At 38.5% G+C, this 14,712-nt stretch overlaps 1 long non-coding RNA gene across 1 annotated transcript in view; it reads left to right on the top strand.

Annotated features, from left to right (window-relative positions):
• The first annotated feature begins 305 nt into the window (after positions 1 to 305).
• LOC107129163 (uncharacterized) overlaps positions 306 to 14,712 on the top strand; it is a 69,543-nt gene continuing 55,136 nt past the window's right edge. The window contains exon 1 of the long non-coding RNA XR_001489346.4: positions 306 to 437. This is a non-coding gene — a long non-coding RNA (uncharacterized lncRNA). The remainder of the gene's footprint in view (positions 438 to 14,712) is intronic.

Genomic DNA, 14,712 nt, shown 5'->3' with positions numbered 1-14,712 from the left:
ATTGATGCATTGGGGATGAAGCTTTCAACACATGAACTTTGAGGGCCACATTCAGGCCACAGCAGGTACCCTGTGGTTATTCTCTTTTTCTTTTTCTTTTCTTTTTCCTTTTTTTTTTTTTTTTTTTTTTTTTTTTTTGAGAAAAATGCTCATGTGTTTTGACTGGGAATAAATGCCTGTTGGCCTGAGCTTTGTGCAAGAGTGGAGATGTTTACTGTTTTGTTGATAGTCTTCTCACTCTCCCTGGTTTTTGGCCCTGCTCCTTGTTTCCATTCTTGAGTGCATTGACTCTGTGTCCAGGGGTTACATGGTTCTGCTGCTTTCAAATTCCTGCAGCTTTCTCAAGGCTGCTCTTTCTTCTGTTCTGCTGCAGGCCACTAATGCTTCTCCATTTACTTCCTGTCTTCTGAAAATTCATTAAAACTTCTTGTATGTTGGTGAGTATTCTCCCATTCTCTTGGCTGCTACAGGTTTATGTCTTTATTGATGTTTAATCATCTTAGGACTCAAGAGATACAGAGTCTAACGTGGGGACTTTGTAATCTTGAAGCTGAGTTCCCTAATGTGCTTAAGAGGAATCCCTTAAATTTCATACGTGTATGATTTAAGCCCAGGTTTGTTTGTTTGTTTTTAAATACATTTTATTGTGTATATTTGAGGTTTACAATATGACGGTATTGAATACATTTAGATAGTAAAATGTTCACTTATAGTGAAGCAAATTAATATATTTATCATCTCACATAGTTACTCGCATGTGTGTACATCTGTGACAAGAGCAGCTAAAATCTACTTATTTAACAAAAGTCCCAAATACAATACAATTTTATTAACCATAATCTTCACACTGTATATTAGATCTCTTGAGTTGTTCATCCCACAAATCTGCTGCTTTGGATTCTTTAACATATATCTCCCCATTTTAAGTCAAGCTTTGAGAAGTAGAATGTGTATAGAAACAGAGGATTGTAGAAGACAGACCAAATAGAGGACATGTTTGAGTCATGGTGTGGAGACCATGCTAGGTTTGAAAGACTAATGAGGACACCAACCTAGCAGGAGCCCAAAGTTCCAGGAGAGTCACAGGAAATAGGGCTGGCAAAGGAATCTGGATCTAGAGCTTCTCGTTCTAGATGGGAAAATTTGGCCAATAGATTTTGAGCAAAGCAAAAAAGCAATGAAATCAAGATTTTAGACAGATTAATTTGGCAGGACATGAAAAATGCTTTGAGAATAGGTAGATTGGAGGCAGAGAGCCAGCTAGGAAAAAATTGTGATCATCCGTTTGTGAAATGAGGGATGGTGGCAGCAGAAATAGAGAAGTAGGAAGTGATGTAGGCAAATCAGAAATGACTATGTATGGTACTCAGTGACTGATTGGATATGGAGGACAAGATGATGCTAAGTTTTTAGGACTAGATAACTACAAATAATTATTGACACTGATGTACTTAGAAAATTCACAGGCACCCATCTGACTTCCACCTCCTCTCTCTTCAAGATTAGTTTACCCATAGTAGAAATCTTGTTTTCCAGTCTACATTTTCATAGGTAGTGATAGCAGAGATGCCTGGTGGTAGTGATGATGGTGGAGATAGCAGTGATGATGGAGGTAGTGATAATGGAGGTGGTGGTGGTAGATATGGTGATAGTGATGGCAAAGGTGGTGTTAATAGTATCGATGATAATGTTCAAGATAGTGTTAGTTAGTAATGGTGAGAGTGGTGATAATTATGAGGGATGTGAGGTGAAATAGTGGAGGTGATGGTACTAATGGAGGTAATTGAAACTGATGGTGGTGGTGGTGGTGATAATGATGGTAATTATAAAGGGGGCTTGTGATGGTTATGAGGAAGGTGGTGATGGTGATGATAGTGGTGATGGAGATGATCTTGGTAGTAGCAATAATGGTGATGGTAGCAGAGATAGTTGGATGGCGGTAGTGATAATGATGGAGGTGGTGGTGGTAATGGTGTTGGTAGGGGTGTTGGTGGCAATGGTAGAGGTGTGGATGATTTCAGAAATGGAGGAAGTAGTATTAGTAGTGGTAGTGGTGCTGGTGATGACAATAGTGACAGATGATTGTGGTGGGGATGGTGGTGGGCAGGGTAGTAGTGAGAGTGATTGTGGTGATTATAAGTGGTGATGTTGATAATGGTGGTAATGATGATGGAGGTGGTGGTGATGGTAGTAGTGGTTGCTGTAATAGTGATTGTGCTGTGAGTGTTGTAGAGATGGAGGGAGTCACACTGGTGACTCCATGGGTGGTGGTGATGGTAATAGTCCTTGTGATTATGGTTGGGTGTGGTGCTGCTATTGGGCACGTCTTAGCTATACAACTGTAACTTTAAGTCTTGACCTTACTCTTTCTACATACAAGGACTTTAGGAGAAAAAGGAATAGGATCTTACTGTTTATACATATAAGGACTTTAGGAGAAAAAGGAATGTGGCTCTCCACAGAACTATGAGACCCTGCTCTATTCTCTAGCCCCAGGTGATTAGATGAGGAGTGGAAAGCTGACTCAGGGGAGCCAATCTTTAATCTGAGTTCAAAAGAGTTCCTTTATTTATTTATTTATTTATTTTTAGAGACAAGGCCTCCGAAAGTGCTGGGATTACAGTCATGAGCCACTGCACCCAGTCTCAGTCAATTTTTCTTTACTTTTTTTTTTTTTGAGACAGAGTTTCACTCTTGTTGCCCAGGCTGGAGTGCAATGGTGCAATCTCAGCTCACTGCAACCTCCACCTCCTGGGTTCAAGCGATTCTCCTTCCTCAGCCTCCCAAGTAGCTGGGATTACAGGCATGCACCACCACGCCCAGCTAATTTTGTATTTTTAGTAGAGGCGGGGTTTCTCCGTGTTGGTCAGGCTGGCCTCGAACTCCTGATCTCAGGTGATCTGCCCACCTCAGCCTCCCAAAGTGCTAGGACTACAGGCGTGAGCCACCACGCCTGGCCAAGTTAAGATTTTCAACCTCTAAGATTTAGCTAAAGGCTTGGCAATTATATTGTAAGATGTGAACATTTAAACTTAAGAGACTTGTGGAGTCAGAGCTTCAGTCATCACCATGGCAATGGAATGCTGCATAGAGTTGGGGTTAAGAAATAGCTCACAAGCTATGAGTAATCAGAAAAGGCCAATGTGCAAAGAGAAACAGCAGAGGAAGCAGGTGGGTAGAGAGAAACAGAATGAGTAAGAAGTAGACTTCATCCCGCCTGACAATGTCCAGGCCCCTTGTGTTCCCAGAGACCCATCCATGTCTGTTCTAATCTTGTATGCCCATGAGCTTGCCAGCTGTATCTACTCCATAAACTTCCATTTTATTTGAATTACTTAGTATGTATGAGTTTCTGTTTCTCACAGTGAAATACGAGGGACTAAGATGTTCATGAAGTAAATTGCTCATTTTCCATACTTTTTGCAGACTTCTTCAAAGGTCACCAGACCCTAGATACCACTATTAGATGCATTTGTGCTTGGGTCCTTCAGCCCTCTCCCAGACAGATCACATGCCTAAGAATTTTATTTAAGACCAAGTCCATTTCTCACAGGATCCAAGCTTTACTTAACATAATCTAGTACTTAATAATTCCCCATTAGTATTTCCAAATCAGAGTTCCCTCCCCCCGTGGGACATCACATCCTGCTCCTCTAGTTGTGGGAATGTCTCTAGATTATGTCTCCCACACCCTCTTGCTATGATCTTGTTTCTCTGGTTTGCATCCTCGTGACTTACACCTTGATCCTTCTCTGCCTGCCTCCTTCAGATGCCTAACTGGAACTCTCCATCTGACTTTGGTTTGGTTCATTCATAAGATCCTGACTCTGGTGTTGCTCTCCCACAGACAATGAAGGACAACTGATGCATGAGCTGGACTTGGGCCTGATGCCCTAGGCTTCTGCTGGGTTGGGAGAGAGGGGTGGAAGGCTAGAAAGAACCCTTCTCTACTACATACCATCCATGTATCAGGTGTTCTATGACTTGGGAGATCAGCATTCTTGCCTTCATTTTATAGTAAACCTGAAGCTCAGAGAGCTAAAAGTGACTTGCCTAAGTTTATATAGTGAATGAGCGCCAGATCTGGGGTATGAACCCAGGTGGATTTGACTTCAAAACTCATTTTTCACTTTTAAACTGTGCTGACTTGCCAAGGGATTAAATAAAACCAACATTTGTTGAGCACTATGGCAGTGACTTTAAGTGGTTCCCCAATGTTCATGCTCTCCTTTTATCTTAACGGCAAAGCCCTGGTTTGTTTTGGTATGGAAATGTGCCCCCCTAAAAGACTCTATACCTCAGGCTTCCTGAAGCAAAGTATGCCCATGCAAAAGCTGATATGATGAGATGGAAGGGTTAAAGCATGGTAGTGGTGGGAGGGAGGTTCCAGAAAGGCTGCTAAGAGCTTATAGTTGCTCTAGTTGATAAGTTCTCTCCTGTGCCCTTTCTTCTTGCTGCTAGAGGGCTCTAATAACCACTTTGGATATGAAGATATCCTGAAGAGAGCATCCATAGTCTAGAATAATGGAGACAGGGTCCCTGAGGTCTTCTGTGCTGCCATATTGGCTCTGGCCTCCCTGCTTCTGTACTGTTTTGTGTGGAAGAGCTATAAATGCCTATTTTGTTTAAGCTACTTTTATAAGCCATAGGACTCAAGCACCTTCTCTATGTCAGACAGCATGCTAGCACTTTGATGTTTGGTTGCCCTTATTTCAGATGAGAATCCTAAGTTTCAGAAAGCTCAGGTAATTAATTTAATATCACACATCTAGTTAAGTGGCATGATTTGACATATTGCTCTATTATAATACAAATCTAAATTCCTGAACATGATGTATAAAATACGTGTGGGCTTCCATTTTGTTTTAGGCTTTTGAAAATGCTGTTCCCTCTGCCTAGAATTCTCTGCCTCTACTTTTCATCTGGGAAACTCCCAGTCATCCTTCATGACCCAGTCAAAGTACTACCTCCTTTTTGCAGTCTTTGCTAAACAGCTGTCTCAGGACACATCTTTCTACTGTGCTCTTGTTGCCCCATGCTGAACCTTATTAAGACGTTGCATTGCATAAGACACGTACATTATGTTGCACAGTATGGTAATTGTTTAGATGCCTATCTCCCCTCTAAAATGTCAGCTCCTTCTTTTGTTTTTTTGTTTTGTTTTGATTTGTTTTGTTTGAGATGGAGTCTTGCTCTGTCACCCAGGCTGGAGTGCAGTGGCTTGATCTCAGCTCACTGCAAACTCCGCCTCCCAGGTTCAAGCAATTCTCCTGCCTCAGCTTCCCAAGTAGCTGGGATTATGGGCATCCGCAACCATGTCCAGCTAATTTTTGTATTTTTAGTAGAGATGGGGTTTCACCATGTTGACCAGGCTGGCTTCGAACTCCTGACCTCAAGTGATCCCCCCACCTTGGCCTCCCAAAGTGTTAGGATTACAGGCATTAGCCACCATGCCTGGCCAGCTTCTTCTTTTTTAAACTTTTAGATTCAGGGGATACATGTGCTTTTTTGTTACATGGGTATTACATGCATAATGGTGGGGACTGGGTTTCATGTACCTATCACCCAAATATTGTACATTGTGCCCAGTAGGTAATAAAACATCAGCTTCCTTAGAGGCAAGATCTTTCCATCTCTATTCTCAGCGTTAGTTCACTGCTTGACACCAAAAAAGTAAATATTCATTGAATGACTAACTGCCTGAATGAATAAAAGTAGGCAATCATGTTCAACGGTATCTTTTATTAATAGCAAACTTCAGGGGCTTACTCTAGCATATTGAGGTTTATCTCCTCATGTCTCTAAAGCCACCTGGGAAGCAAAGAGGAGCATGTCCCTGGTGGGTTACTTTAAATGAAGATCTAAGATCTCAGGTCTCCATGGATGGAGACTTTTCAGCTCATTTTTAACTATCCTTCCATAGCCCCTGCATCTAAAGATGATTGCAGCATATTTCCAATTCAAAATATCATTTTGTTGGGAGATGTGACTGAAAAGATTATAAAGGTGGATTTGATTCTTGCCTTAATCCTTTCAAAAAATGGAATCAGCTCTAACACAGCATCCTTTTTCAAGATTTTGAAAAGTCTGAATCCATTTTAAACTAGATTGTGATTGACAAAACCATGGGAACATTAGCGAACAGTTAAATGCTAATTAGCCAAACCCCTGCTACTCTCCCAGCTGTCAAAGGCAGAGATAGAGACAAAAGCTTCAATTAAACCTGAGTTGGTCCCCAAGGAGGGAGAGGTCAAAGGGGAGTGTTCAGTCAACTGTGAGATTATGTGAACACAGTCCCAAGTAATAATCGTAAAAAATCCAAATGTCCCTTTACATATTTAAAAATACATTATACTGACATTAAAACTCTCTTTTTGTCATTTTACTCTCCCCAATCTTCCCATCATTTCAATGTTTCCCATTATTTTTAGGATAAAGTCCAAAGCCTTTCCCCTGACTTTCTGCCCCCAATGAAAATTTCCAGTTGTATTTGTCACTTACTCCTTGCCCTGGAGCACCTGCCCACCGCTCAAACATGCCCCCAGGTACATGGAGTTCAAGCTGAACTATACTCCAGCCTCCCCTTGGGCTGTCCAAATATGAGCTACCTATTCAGACTTAGCAACATGCTACCTCTTCTTAATCATCCGTTGAATTAAAATAGCAGTTAACAACACAGTTTCACTTGTATAATCTCTTCTGCACCTCCCTACAGCTTTAAGAGGTAGCTGTGGGGAAAGATAAATGCACCTAGACCAAGAAAGAATTCAGTGTCATTGTCCAAAGCCATACAGACACAAGGTGAAGAGCCAGGGCTGGAGCCCAGAACTCAGACTGCAACCCTTGCCCCTCTTGTCGCATCACTGACCAGCCTTCCCAGGTGGTGGCTCAAAGCCTGTGCCAACTCCCAAGGAGGTTTTCTTGTCTGGGGAAATGTGAGAAAAACATGATGAATTCTTCAAAAAGCTTAATCTAGTCAATTTACTAGACTCCCTTTTATTCTAACATTATACTTTTAGAATTAAAATGTAATTTATTTTTACTAAAGTAGTGGAAGTAAGTTATAGTTGGTTTTTTTTCTTTTTAACCCTTACTTGGCATGATTAAAATTTGTCAAGCTGATGGTTATGCCTTGATTTTATTTGAAGTGTCAGTCCTTTATAAAATCTCCAAACTTGGAAAACACAGTGCTTGTGTGTTTCACCAAGGCCTTCTGTGACTGGACAATTTCAAATTGATCTTTACCTCTTTGCTCCTTAAAAGTAATAAATTATTGTATAATTTATTTGACAATTAAATATAACTCTGTATTATGTCAGAAAACCAGCTCTATTATTCTGATGACAAATTCCCCCGTGACTCCTTGTAGGCTGAGTTGTCCATTCTCTCCTTGGGCCACCCTGTCAGTAGAATAACCCCCAGTAGAGCACCTGTCACTGCCCAGCTCCTATGTGTTTACTGGCCCTCTCCCCTTCTAGACCACAAGTCCACTGGAGTATGAATTCTGTGACCTAACATCAGAATACCTGTCTATATCAAAATTGGGTAACCACCAAGAATATGATCTACATCTAAATGTAGGCTGCTGAACTGATGTTCAGTTGAATCAACAACATCCACAATAATAGCACCTAACATTTATTGAATATGTCCTAACTACTTAAAATCACATTTTCTGCTCTACATGCATTATCTCATTGGAAGTCAACATCCATGAGCTGGATCATTGCAGTTTCAAATGGGATTCCATTTAGTTCAAGGAAAAAATTTTGCAAACTGGATCATGCTTGGCCTTAAAAATAGGTAGAACAGGGAGAATGTAGACCCACCTGTATGTTGGAATTTAAAAAGCATTGACATGGTGCCCTTGCCTGTGAGATATGCACCCATCTCTCTCTTTCAAGCTCTACCATTGGAATTTAATCCTTTTCAGTAGTTCATTAGCTTTTTCCAGCTTTTAAAATGCAAATAATCCTGGGAAAGTATTTGCAAGGCATAAGATGGGATGGAGATATGAATGTGGTTATGAATTATGGTGGCATGGCGGTGGTGTTGAGGAGAAAAGATTGGGGAAGCTGCCTCCAGAAAACCCAAACTTGTCTACACAAAAAGACTTGAACTCAACCACTGGGCATTAATTCTCTATTTTATTTTACTGTTCCCACCCCAGTTTCTCCCAACTGATTTTCAAAATTTGAGCAAATATAATTCATTATTTCTATTTAGCCTAAGTCCTCTATTCAAGTGAAGCTATGCTAATACCTATCCTCTAAAGATTACATTGCAGTAAGAAGATTTGTTTCCCTTGATAAATGGGTAAATTTGGGAAGATTCATAACTTTTATATAATTCTCACAGGTGTTTAAAATTCCCAAAGTTTAAGAAACACCCATTTAGAGAAGATTACTATAAAGAATTAAAACAGAACTTCTTAAATTATGGACCACTGATGTTAGGATCAACTGGGGCTTGTTTTTAAATGCAGATTCTTGGGACCTCTAGCACACAACTCTTGAATTAGAAAATCTGGGGTGGATGTGTGGTATTATTTCTGAGGGCTCTGTTCTGTTCCATTGGTCTATATCTCTGTTTTGGTACCAGTACCATGCTGTTTTGGTTACTGTAGCCTTTAGTATAGTTTAAAGTTAGGTAGCGTGATGCCTCTAGCTTTGTTCTTTTGGCTTAGGATTGTCTTGGCCATGCAGTCTCTTTTTTGGTTCCAATATGAACTTTAAAGTAGTTTTTTCCAATTCTGTGAAGAAAGTCATTGGTAGCTTGATGGGGATGGCACTGAATCTATAAATTACCTTGGGCAGTATGGCCATTTTCACGATCTGGATTCTTCCTACCCATAAGCATGGAATGCGCTTCCATTTGTTTAACCATATGATCTTTGACAAACCTGACAAAAACAAGAAGTAGGGAAAGAATTCCCTATTTAAACTGGCTAGCCATATGTAGAAAGCTGAAACTGGATCGCTTCCTTATACCTTATACAAAAATTAATTCAAGATGGATTAAAGACTTAAATGTTAGACCTAAAACCATAAAAACCCTAGAAGAAAACTTAGGTAATACCATTCAGGACATAGGCATGGACAAGGGCTTCATGACTAAAACACCAAAAGCAATGGCAACAAAAGCCAAAATTCACAAATGGGATCTAATTAAACTAAAGAGCTTCTGCACAACAAAAGAAACTACCATCAGAGTGAACAGGCAACCTACAGAATGGGAGAAAAATTTTACAATCTACCCATCTGAAAAAGTGCTAATATCCAGAATCTACAAAGAACTTAAACAAATTTATAAGAAAAAATCAAACAACCCCATAGAAAAGTGGGTAAAGGATATGAACAGACACTTCTCTGTAGAGGACTACATGCTCGCAAACGAGATGTTCCCGGTAAGTCCTGCTCTCGCAAGTGAAGCAGGGCGTTCCTTCCCTGCAAACAGGGAGGACAAAGGAGCCAGCTGCAAACAGCAGACCCTGGGGGCTGGTTTATGTGTAAACATCTTGAAAATCCAGAAAGTCAGGGAAAGGTCAGAAAAACAACAATGTGTCTTGTGACTTGGCAACATTCCACAAAAGACTGTATTAAATAAAGCAGAGCGTGCCGTTTGGGGTGGCCGCCATGTTTGTCTCATCCTGTGTTGTCTTGTGTGTTCATTCCTTTGTTTAGAAAACACACGGACCCCAACACTTCTCAAAAGAAGACATTTGTGCAGCCAACAGACACATGAAAAAACACTCATCATCACTGGCTATCAGAGAAATGCAAATCAAAACCACAATGAGATACCAACTCACACCAGTTAGAATGGCGATCATTAAAAAGTCAGGAAACAACAGGTGCTGGAGAGGATGTGGAGAAATAGGAATGCTTTTACACTGTTGGTGGGACTATAAACTAGTTCAACCATTGTGGAAGACAGTGTGGCAATTCCTCAAGGATCTAAAACTAGAAATACCGTTTGACCCAGCCATCCCATTACTGGGTATATACCCAAAGGATTATAAATCATGCTGCTATGAAGACACATGCACATGTATGTTTATTGAGGCACTATCCACAATAACAAAGACTTGGAACCATCCCAAATGTCCATCAATGACAGACTGGATTAAGAAAATGTAGCACATATACACCATGGAATACTATGCAGCCATAAAAAAGGATGAGGTCATGTCCTTTGTAGGGACATTGATGAAGCTGGAAACCATCATTCTGAGCAAACTATCACAAGGACAGAAAACCAAGCACCGCATGTTCTCACTCATAGGTGGGAATTGAACAATGAGAACACTTGGACACAGGGTGGGGAACATCACACACTGGGGCCTGTCGTGGGGTGGGGGGATGGGGGAGGGATAGCATTAGGAGATACACCTAATGTAAATGATGAGTTAATGGGTGCAGCACACTAACATGGCACGTGTATACATGTGTAACAAACCTGCATGTTGTGCACATGTACCCTAGAACTTAAAGTATAATTTAAAAAAAAAAAAAAAAAAGAAAAGAAAAAGAAAATCTGAGGTGGGATCCCAGAATCTGCATTTGAAAATCTTCCCAGAAGATGTACTTTAAAAATTGATTTAAAATTAAAAATTTGAGAACCACTAGCTTTAAATGAATTAAGGTTCAGGTTTAGTGGCATTGCAGTATTCTATAGTTATCCATATTTCTGAATTTTAATAGTTGAATAAATTCCTTAGGTTTTTCTGAAAGACAGTTATATCATCAGAAGTAATCATTTTTCCTCCTCTTTTCATTTTCTATGATTGCTATTTCTTCTTATTGCAATGGCTGTGTAATAAGTAGATCAGGGATTGGTAAACTATCAGCCACAGTCCAAATCCATCTGTCTACTCTTTTTGTATGACCCATGAATCATTTTCACATTTCAAAATGGTTTTTATGAAGAACTTTCTTTATGTCTTTCATGTTGTCTCTGGGCCAGCAAAGCCTAAAATAACTGCTATATGGCTCCATACTAAAAAAGTTGGATGGTTCCTGTTGCAGACTAAGAAAGGTACCACCCAGAACTCCCATGCTGTGCAGTTGCAGAGAGTGCAGTCAGTAAAGTGTCTCCAGCTGGTGAGGACTCCTCCAGGGTGGGCCAGCTCACTCAGAGGAAACCTTCCTAGGCAGCTTGTACGGCTCTCTAAGTAAGATGGGGTAGAAAGGCCAGGCAAAGAACACTTGCTCCAGAGCTACCACCAGCTTGGTCAAGGCTTTGCTGGGCTGAGTCACAGTCTAACCTCTTTCTTTAAGAAGTCCTGCTTCCCACTCCTGCCCTTCACAGATTTTGATCCATAATGAACATCTTCTACCCCAAGCCCTGCCGTGACATCTGCTTTCAGAAAACCCAACCTGTGGCAGGCTGTGCTTTTGAGTACAATATTAATAATCCTAGTAACAACAAACCTATCTCCCTCCCTCCCTCCCTCCCTTCCTTCCTTCCTTCCTTCTTTTCTTTTCTTTCTCTCTCTTTCTTTCTTTCTCTTTCTTTCTTTCTTTCTCTCTTTCTTTCTTTCTTTTTCTTTCTTTCTTTCCTTCTTTCTTTCTCTCTCTTTCTTTCTCTTTTTCTTTCTTTTCCTTCCTTCCTTCCCTCCCTCCCTGCCTCCCTGCCTCCCTCCCTCCCTCCCTCCTTTCTTTCTTTCTTTCTTTCTTTCTTTCTTTCTTTCTTTCTTTCTTTCTTTCTTTCTTTCTTTCTTTCTTTCTTTCTTTCTTTCTTTCTTTCTTTCTTTCTTTCTTTCTTCCTTTCTTCCTTTCTTTCTTTCTTTCTTTCTTTTCTTTTTTGAGACAGGGTCTCACTCTGTCATGCAGGCTCTATCATCTTATTTCTAACTTGGAGAGACATGACTCTTGTTCATTGCTATATAAAATATTTGTTGCTGATTTTAAGTGGATATTCCTTGTCTCTTTGAATAAATTTATTACTATTTTTAAGAGTGATTATATTTATTAAGAATTTTATGCAGAATGGGTTTTACATTTTATCATATATTTTAAGCATGTTTTATTTTTAAATTAATGTAAATAGATCACACTTAGAGATATCCTAACATTGAAACAGGCCTTCATTCTAAACTTAGAACACTATGTATAAATTTTATTTATTAATTCATTTGTATAGTACCTGCTAGTGTTTTAATTTTTAACATTTAATAAAATTAATAGTACCATAAAATTAACTTTTTTTGGAGACAATCTATAAATTTTAACACATGTATAAATCTGTGTAAATTGTGGGAGAATTGCTTAAACCCAGGAGGTGGAGGTTGCAGTGAGTCGAGATTGTGCCACTGCATTCCAGTCTGGGTGACAGAGTGAGACCCCATCTCAAAAAATAAAAATAAATACATTGACCATATTTATATGAGTCTATTTTCTGTGTGAGTCCTCCAACTTTCTTCTTCTTTTTCAAAATTGTTTTAGTTTTTCTAGTTGATTTGCATTTCTGTGTGAGTTTTAGAGTCAGCCCATCTATATCTACAAAAATCTCCCAGAGGTTTTGATTGCAATGGAGCTAAACTTACAGATCTATTTGGAGAGAATGGGCATCTTGACTGTGCTGAGTGTTCCAATTCATGAATATGGTAAGTGTCTCCATTTACATAGGTCTTCCTCAATATTTCAGAAGGATTTGGTAGTTTTCAATATACAGATCTTGCACATGTTTTGTTAGTTTTATACCTAAGTATTTCTCTTTTATTTGAGCTATTTAAATGACATTTAATTTTTTTTTTCAGTTCCCAATTGTTGATTGCTAATATACGGAAATACAACTGATTTGTGTATGTTAACCTTTTATCCTGTGATCTTACTAAACTTTATTAGTCTTAGGATTTTTTTGTGTTTAATTTTATCAAATGCCTTTTCCACAGCAGTTTATGTATGATCATGTAATTTTCATTCTTTAGTAGGTTTGTATGGTAGAGTACATTGATTGATTTTTGAATGTTAAACTACCTTTGTATTTCTAAAATAAAACTCACTTGTTTCATTGGAGGAACATACAAGAAAAAAATCCTACTGGTAATGTATCAGTCACTTAATAAATTGCTGGAATTGATTCGAGAGTGCTTTGTTGAAGGCTTTTTTTGCCTATATTCATTAGGGATACTTGTCCTTAGTTTTCTTTTTTTATTTTTTGTATTATCTTTGTCTGGTTTGGTATCAGGTTACTGCTGGCTGCATGAAGTGACTTGGGAAGGTTTTTATTCTCTTCTATTTTGTGGGAAAAAAAATGTGTAGAATTGCTACTATTACTTCTTTAAATGTTAGAATTTACCAGTGAAATTACGTAAGCCTGGAGCTTTCATTTGAGGAAGGGTTTAAACTACCCAATTTCATTGCTACATATAGTACTAGTCATATTATCTATCTCTTTGTGGGTGAGTTTTGGCAGTTTGTGGCTTTCAAGGAATTAGGCCATTTTATCTAAGTTGCTGAATTTTTATTCTTAGGGTTGTTGCAGTATTCCCGTATTATTTCTTTAACATCTATGATGTTTGTATTGTTACTCCCTCTTTCATTTCTGATGGTGGTAATTTCTCTTTTTTTCTTTGTCAGTCTGTCTATAGATTTTCCAATATAATCAATATTTCAAAGAACCAACTTTTGGCTTTATTAATATTCTCTATTGTTTTCTTCTTTTCAATTTCATTGATTTCAGTTCTTGTCTTTATTGTTTTATTTCCTCTGCTTGGGCATCTCTATATTAACTGTTATGCTATCACATTTAAATACTTAATCACCTAATTTTCTTTCAACTCTTAAATGGTTGTAGTATGTCTTCAACCAATTATTCTTTAAAAATATATGTCATATAATATTTTGAACCCTTGACTCCTGAAAATTTATCTTTGTTGGTCATACATGAAAGCCAACTTAGCTAGGTATAAAATTCTTAGGTTATAACACATTTTTTTCTAATTCAAAAACTTCTATTGACTTTTCATGTTTAACGGTTATGATTCTGGTTTGTTTTGAGTAATTTTAATAACCAAAGTTATTTACAAAATTCAGACTAATTCTTTTGTTCCCATGCCAACAAAATACATTTGTTCACAGACAGTTGATGTGATACATCATTCTAAGACTTGTTATGAGAGATAGAACCACATTTAATTTTGGCCACATCTTATTCTCATGATAGTTTGAATACTTGCCTCTGTTTTCTGAAAAAAACAACCTTGAACCACAGTGTCAAAGACAACACCTTTTTTAAAATGTAGATGTAGCTTCACTGACATCTAGCATATAGAGATGCAAATTCGACATATAGAGATGTCTGAGGCTAACCTGGTTCTTGTTCCATCATAGGAAACTGGTTTTCCCTCCTGCAAATGAGAATATTTTCTTTATTTTTGCAATTCAAGTGTTTTGCCAAGAGGTTTACAAGTGTGGGTCAATTTTCAATAATTTTTATCTGGAATGTAGTGAGTTCATCAAATCTCCAGGTCTTTCTTCTGCTCAGAAAAGTTGTATTAGATGATATATTTGATTATTGCTTTGTGTAGCATTTCTGGTTATGTACAATTCAGGTATCTCCTTTGTAAATCATAATGATTTGCCAATTCCTACTGGCAGTCTGTATGTCTACTGATTTTCAATTTTCATTGTATGTTTTTTCTCTGTAGTCAGTTCTTATTTTGTTACCTTTTAATCTCATCTTATTCTCTTATTTTCAGAATAATTT

Source organism: Macaca fascicularis, chromosome 3 (assembly GCF_037993035.2).
Source record: "Macaca fascicularis isolate 582-1 chromosome 3, T2T-MFA8v1.1".
NCBI classification, from domain to species: domain Eukaryota; kingdom Metazoa; phylum Chordata; class Mammalia; order Primates; family Cercopithecidae; genus Macaca; species Macaca fascicularis.
Note: the sequence above shows the minus strand (reverse complement) of the source record. Positions and strands in the feature narration are given on the sequence as shown.